The sequence below is a fragment of the Suricata suricatta genome, chromosome 9 (genome assembly GCF_006229205.1).
Source record: "Suricata suricatta isolate VVHF042 chromosome 9, meerkat_22Aug2017_6uvM2_HiC, whole genome shotgun sequence".
Taxonomy (NCBI): Eukaryota; Metazoa; Chordata; class Mammalia; order Carnivora; family Herpestidae; genus Suricata; species Suricata suricatta.
Window position 1 is genome coordinate 106,791,619 of NC_043708.1, and position 6,072 is coordinate 106,797,690.

Consider the following 6,072-nt stretch of genomic DNA (forward strand, 5'->3'; position numbering starts at 1 on the left):
CCCCCCCGGCAGAGGACCCCGGCTCTGCAGCCCCAGCTGCCTGTCTCCTGAAGGGAAGGGCATCCCCTGCCCCGGGAGGAAATAGCTCCATGAGAGGGTTTCCCTGGGGGAAAGTGCATGTCACTCAGCGCATGCTGTCCGCTCTGCTTTAGTTCTTACCACTTGGGACAAGCACTCAGGACACAGCAGCTCTGACAGCTGTTACCCCAGGGGCCTCTTGGGCAAATGTCCAGCTGGTGCTGCTCAGAAAACTGGAAGGCTGGGCCTGGGGACCCCTGCACCCTCTCTGGTGGGATTGGGACGGTCCTGCCTTCTGACAGCTCTCTCGGACAGGACCATGTATGGCACGCAGTACAGATGTGTGATTTGGGAACCCGAGTATGAATCCGGTTCCACCAACCTGCTAGCCTAGCCTCATAAGCTTGTTCCCCTCTCTGAACCTTTGTTTGCCCCTCTGTGAAATGGGGATGGGAATTTCTCCTGCTTGCAGGGGCTGTGGGGATTAAACACGATCGTCGATTCTACCAGCAAAGGTTTGCTGAGCCCCTGCTCCATGTCGCCCGTGGCACTGCCTGGTTTGAGTGGAGCCCTGAGTGGACGGACTGGCGTGGGCCTCACGGAGCTTGTAGTTCGGTGGGTGAGCCGACAGTCGGGGAGGCCGTAGAACAAAACATGATGAAAAGAATCTGGCTTCGCAAGCAATCGCTCTAAATCACCTACCATCAGAAGTGGCCATACTTAGTTGACATGAATTTATGAAAGCATTGCTATTCATCAGTGTTTATTATTTATTGACGGGCTAATAAGAGAACTAAATGAGATTATATAAATAAGTAATATAATCACATATATAAATATATTTAAAACATTATTAAAAATTTTTTAATGTTTATTTATTTTTGAGAGAGACAGCATGAGCAGGGAAGGGGCAAAGAGAGAGGCAGACACAGAATCTGAAGCAGCCTCCAGGCTCTGAGCTATCAGCACAGAGCCTGATGCAGGGCTCGAACTCACGGACCACGAGATCATGACCTGAGCCGAAGTCGGACACTTAACTGACTGAGCCACCCAGGTGCCCCACTATATATTTATTTATTTATGTATTTATTTTTTTTTATGTATACACATGCATCATCTCAATCAGGTCTCATAAAGATCATAGGTAGTCGGTATTTTCTGCATTTCTCGGGTAAGGTCACGTGACTTGCCCAAGATCACGCCGCATGTAGAGGGTAGAATGGAGACAACAGCCCGAGTCAGTGTGCCCTAGAGCCCATGTTCTTTTCGTGAAAGGACACTGCCTCCTCTTCACTCAGAGGCCCTGTATAGTGTGTGTTAAAGGGCTCTCTACAAATTATAATGCTCTGGACACATGTATGGGGTCATTAGAGTTCTGTTTCCTGCTTCACATCTGGTCCCTTGAACACCAGGCAGTTGAGTCGAGGGTGGGAGCCAGAGAGACAAGTCACATGCGGGTTCCAGAGGACGTACTAGCTTCCCTCGATAGGTGGGGGACACCAGACCGTTGACGCAGCATCCTGATGCTTCCTTGGGGTTTCCTGGAGCTGCTCAGCCCCAGAAGGGGGCTCTCCCTGAAGAGCTCATGTTATCCACCAAACAGCCTTTGGCTAGTCATTGTCTCCTTCCTTGGAAAGCTGGTCTTACCCCGGAGGAGTCCCTAAACACTTGGACCTACCACCTGGGAGACCACCAGGCTCCGAATCTCTGCTCAGAATTTCCCAGCTGTGTGACCTCAGGCAAGTCACCCAACTTCTCTGAGCCTTGGATTCCTTGTCCTTCTGGTGGGAGCAAGCTCCTGTCTGCAAGGCTGTTGTCCGGATTAAAATAATGCAGATAATGAAGGGCAGGACCTGGGACCAAGTCCACACTCGGTAGATGGTAGGAGATTTAAAAAAAAGTGGCCGGGAGCTGGGGGGGCGGGCGGTGTCCCTGGAGAGAAATAGCGCCTGTCATTGCTTGTCTGCTGTGCATACTCGAAAGAAGCAGGGATGACATTGAATCCCACCAATTAGGAGGATTTCCTATAAAAATTTAATTCTACAATAAAATAGTGCAAAATGAAACAGGTGAAGGGTTTTTAAACTGTAAATTAATGATCTATAGTTATTAGCCATAATAATAATAATAGCTACCAATTATGGAATATGGGAGGCTGAATCTGGGCCAGGCGCACGCATGGGGTGGCCAGCCTGCACCTTCTGACGTGGGGACTCTGCATGCATTCGCAGGCCAGGGGACCAGCCTTCAGTGAGGTCAGGGGTTTGCCTGCCATCCCACGGACATTGGGGAAAATGGCACAGGGATGTGCAAACCACAGTTGTCCTCTCTCCAATGTCTGGGCACTTTTTAAAAAATGTTTTATTTATTAGAGAGAGAGAGAGAGAGACAGTGTGAGCAGGGGAGGGTCAGAAAGAGAGGGAGACACAGAATCTGAAGACAGGCTCCAGGCTCTGGGCTGTCAGCACAGAGCCCAATGCGGGGCTGGAACCTACCGACCGTGAGATCATGACCTGAGCCAAAGCCGGATCCTCAGCCGACTGGGCCACCCAGGCGCACCTGTCTGGGCACTTTCAAATACTCCTTAGAATAAAGTATAAAGCAAAACAGACCAAGAATGAGCTAGCCCTCATTCTGTTTAACCGTCTGGTCTTGCCCCTCTGGTCCTCTGTTTCCTCACCCCAATTCTGCTCCTGAGCCAGGAAAGCCTCCCTCAGACCCGTCCCTACAGCCCCTGGAGGTCCATGTGAGCCCCCACCCTCCCCTGTTTCCCCCCCACCCACCCCTGTTTCTCCCACATCTCTGTGTAGACAGAAGTAGATAGCTCCGTCTTCACATCTGGCCTCCTTGAGACCCTTCCTGTCCTCCAAGAAGAGACGTGCTCTCAGGGAACACTGTGGAATCTTTTCCAGTCCCCTACTGTCCTCAAGACTCGAGGGTCAGAACCAGAGATGTTACAGTCTCTGGGGGGCGGGGCAGAGCAGCTGGAGCCAGGCCATCAGGTTCTATCTCTGACTTGGTACACATTGCTGTGTGGCCTCGGGAGAGTTACTCAACCTCTCTGTGCTTCTGCTTCCTTGTCTAGAAAATGAGATCGATGATAATAGCACCTGCCTTCTAGGATATCTGTGGGATTAGCAAATGCAACGTGCATAGAATAGTGCCTGGCACCTAGTTGGTGCTCAGCCACAGTCGTCTTCCATGCCCTCACTGTTCATTTTCACCGGCAGCCACAATGATTTCCTCCCAACAGTGAAGGTGCAGGGCGGCAGACCCCCTGTCTCAAAGCCAAGCACAGCACTCAGCTCTTCGCCGGTGTCAGCTCCTAAATGCTCCAGGCACGGAGAATGGGCCGCCGCAGGTGCACGGTAAATGTCAGCGCCTCTGAGCACCGGAGTCACGTCCTCACTTACGACACTGTTATGACTTGCGACACTTGCCCCCACCGTGTTTTAACCCTTATTCAGTGAGCAGCAAATGACACTTGGGGCGCGCAGGTGGCTCCGTCGGTCGAGCCCCCGACTCGATTTCCGCTCAGGTTGTGACCTCACGGTTCATGAGATCGAGCCCCGAGGTGGGCTCCACGCTGACAGGACTGAGCCTGCTTGGGATTCTCTCACTCTCTGCCATTCCTCTCTCTCTCTCTCAAAATAAATAAATACAGTTAAAAAGAAGCAACTGGCATTTTGACGGCCCTCAACTACGTGTTCCCTGAAGAAAACAAAACGTGTTGTTTCCTTCATATATTTTTTTATGGACAGAATCCTTCCACAAGTCACCCAATGAAATGATTGACTCGCCCAGCAAGCTCTTGGGTTGGCCTTTCTCTGGTATCCCCATTCTCCTACACCTGCCGCTCACACGTCCGTGTCCAGCCATCCAGCCAGCCCCCAGATCTTGTTGATTCCCCTTCCAGTGTCCCCCATTCCCAGACTCCCCTTTTGGGGATCGGGTCCCTGGGCAGAAGTCCTGGGAGCCCCCTTGCCCCCATGCTGGGCCCCCTAGGGCATTCCTTCTGACCCAATGCCGCCCTGGGCGGTTTTTCCTGCGTTCCAGCCCAGCTGAAAACTCCTGGCGGTGGGCCTGAGTTCCAGGTGCCTTGTGAACCTTCCAGCTCCCCTGACATCTACCGCAGCTCTGGTTTTTGTTTGAGAAATATTTTTGGACCTGATCTGCCAGTCTGAGTAACTAGGTGTGGTACCAAATGTCAGCCGCTAATTACTTTTAACCATTATTAATAGGTTCGCACCAATTATCCCTTGCACTAGGCAAGATTTTACGGAAGGCCAGCAGAGAGGAAGGGAAGGGCTGTGCCCAGGCCGCCAGGTGAGCGGGCTCTCAGGAAGGTGCTGGGACCCCAGGAGCGGGTACCGGTGGGGGGACCGAGGCGCATCATCTGGGCTGGGACAAGGGGTGGGGGGTGGGTTCCGGCTGGGTCGATGGAGCTATCTTGCCTCTCTCCCCCACCTCCCAGAATGCACTCTACCGAAACCTCTTATTAAAAGTATTCTGGAGATGATAAAAGTGTCACCAAAGATTTGCTCATTTTCTAAACTGTCATTAAAAAAAATTTATGGTCGGGGAAAATATAGATGGGGGCGGGGGGCAGGGAGAGAAGGAGGATGATTTAGTATCAGTCCCTTAATAAATTAAAGACATTTGCTCACAAGAGGGGGCTTGGAGAGGGAAATTGCCAGAAGGTCGTTGCTTTCTCCATGCCGGTCGGCGGGCCCTCCCCAGCGGGTCACACGCTCCCTACCTACCCTTGTCCCCACTCCTCGCCCATCGGCACAGCCAGACCCTTCCTCCCTCAGGCCGGCCGGACCTCACCCTCCTCCACCTTCTCTGACTCCCGACCCCGGCTCCCGCCGCAGCCCCACTGTCTGAACTTGAGCCGGAACCCTTTCTCGGTGGGTCAGATGTGGATGGAAGGGGACCTGGGAAAGGCTTGTCCCACTGGCCTGCAGGATGTTCAAAGCCAGGAGGCCTGTCTCTGTTGCTCAATTCTGAGTCCTCATGGTGTCTCCTTGGGGTGGGGCGGGAGAGGAGTGGTCTAGTTCCCTTAGAATTATGACCCGCCGATCAAGAAGGGGGACCCGACACTGAAGAAGTTCAAGCCCTCATTATGCACACCGGGTGCCTGAGGCCTGAAGGGGGAGACGAATCACCTCCAAACCATCATCCAAGTTCGCCAGCGTTCACTGCTTGCCCTACGGTGTGTGAGCCCCAGGAAGGGGGAGACACAGAGAAAAACAGATGCTTCGGCCCCGGAAGGGAATGCAGAGCGCCCCCCAGGGGCTGCTCACAGATGTACCACCCCTTGCTCCTCTGGGAGGTGGCAGGCCTGGAAGTGGAGTGGCCACGTGACTTGCTTTAGCCAAGCGGGACGAGCCCAGAAGGAGGCCTCCAGGGAGAGGCAGAAGGGTGTGCCTGGCAGGGGTGAGAGCGAGGGTGTGGTGTGCTTAGCAGGTGCTGACCCACCGAGAAAGGGAAGTGAGAGAGCAGGTCGGGGGCCAGGTTGCAGGCAGGGCCCTCGGGGATGGTTCTCAGGTCTGTGCAATAAGCCAGTTCTCACAGCGGGTCCCCGCAAACGCAGGTGCTTGGTGCTCGTCCCAAGTGAGGTTCCGGAAGAGGGGCCGGGGCAGTGGTTGGCTGCGACAAGAGCGGGGGTCCAGGTCTGAGTGCACAGCTTCAGCCTCGGCCCCTTCTGTCCGCTTCCATGGTGGGCCATGCGTCATCAGTTGCAGGCTCTCCAGACTGAGGACGAGGTGCCAGCATTCACAGGAGTGAATTTGGAGAAAGCAGCAAGCATGACACAAATCCAAGTAGCAACTTGGATTCAGAACCTCCCGGAGGCCTCTGTTCATGGGCAGTAAGGCCTGGGTGGGGGCAGGGAGAAGAGGTTCTAAATCCAGATGGAGAGATGGGGACAGAGAATTTACGGGCCTGGCATTTAGACAACAAATGATGTGTCGCTGAACATGGCCCAGAACAGCAGGCCAAGGAGGTCCGGAGGAGTTCTTGCGGGACCGTGGGCTCCGCAAGCTCCTTGGA

The 6,072-nt window shown here is 53.7% G+C and overlaps 1 protein-coding gene across 12 annotated transcripts in view; it reads right to left on the minus strand.

Annotated features, from left to right (window-relative positions):
* Positions 1-6,072, minus strand: part of TLE3 (TLE family member 3, transcriptional corepressor) — a 136,590-nt gene that overhangs the window by 57,822 nt on the left and 72,696 nt on the right. The window lies entirely within an intron of this gene.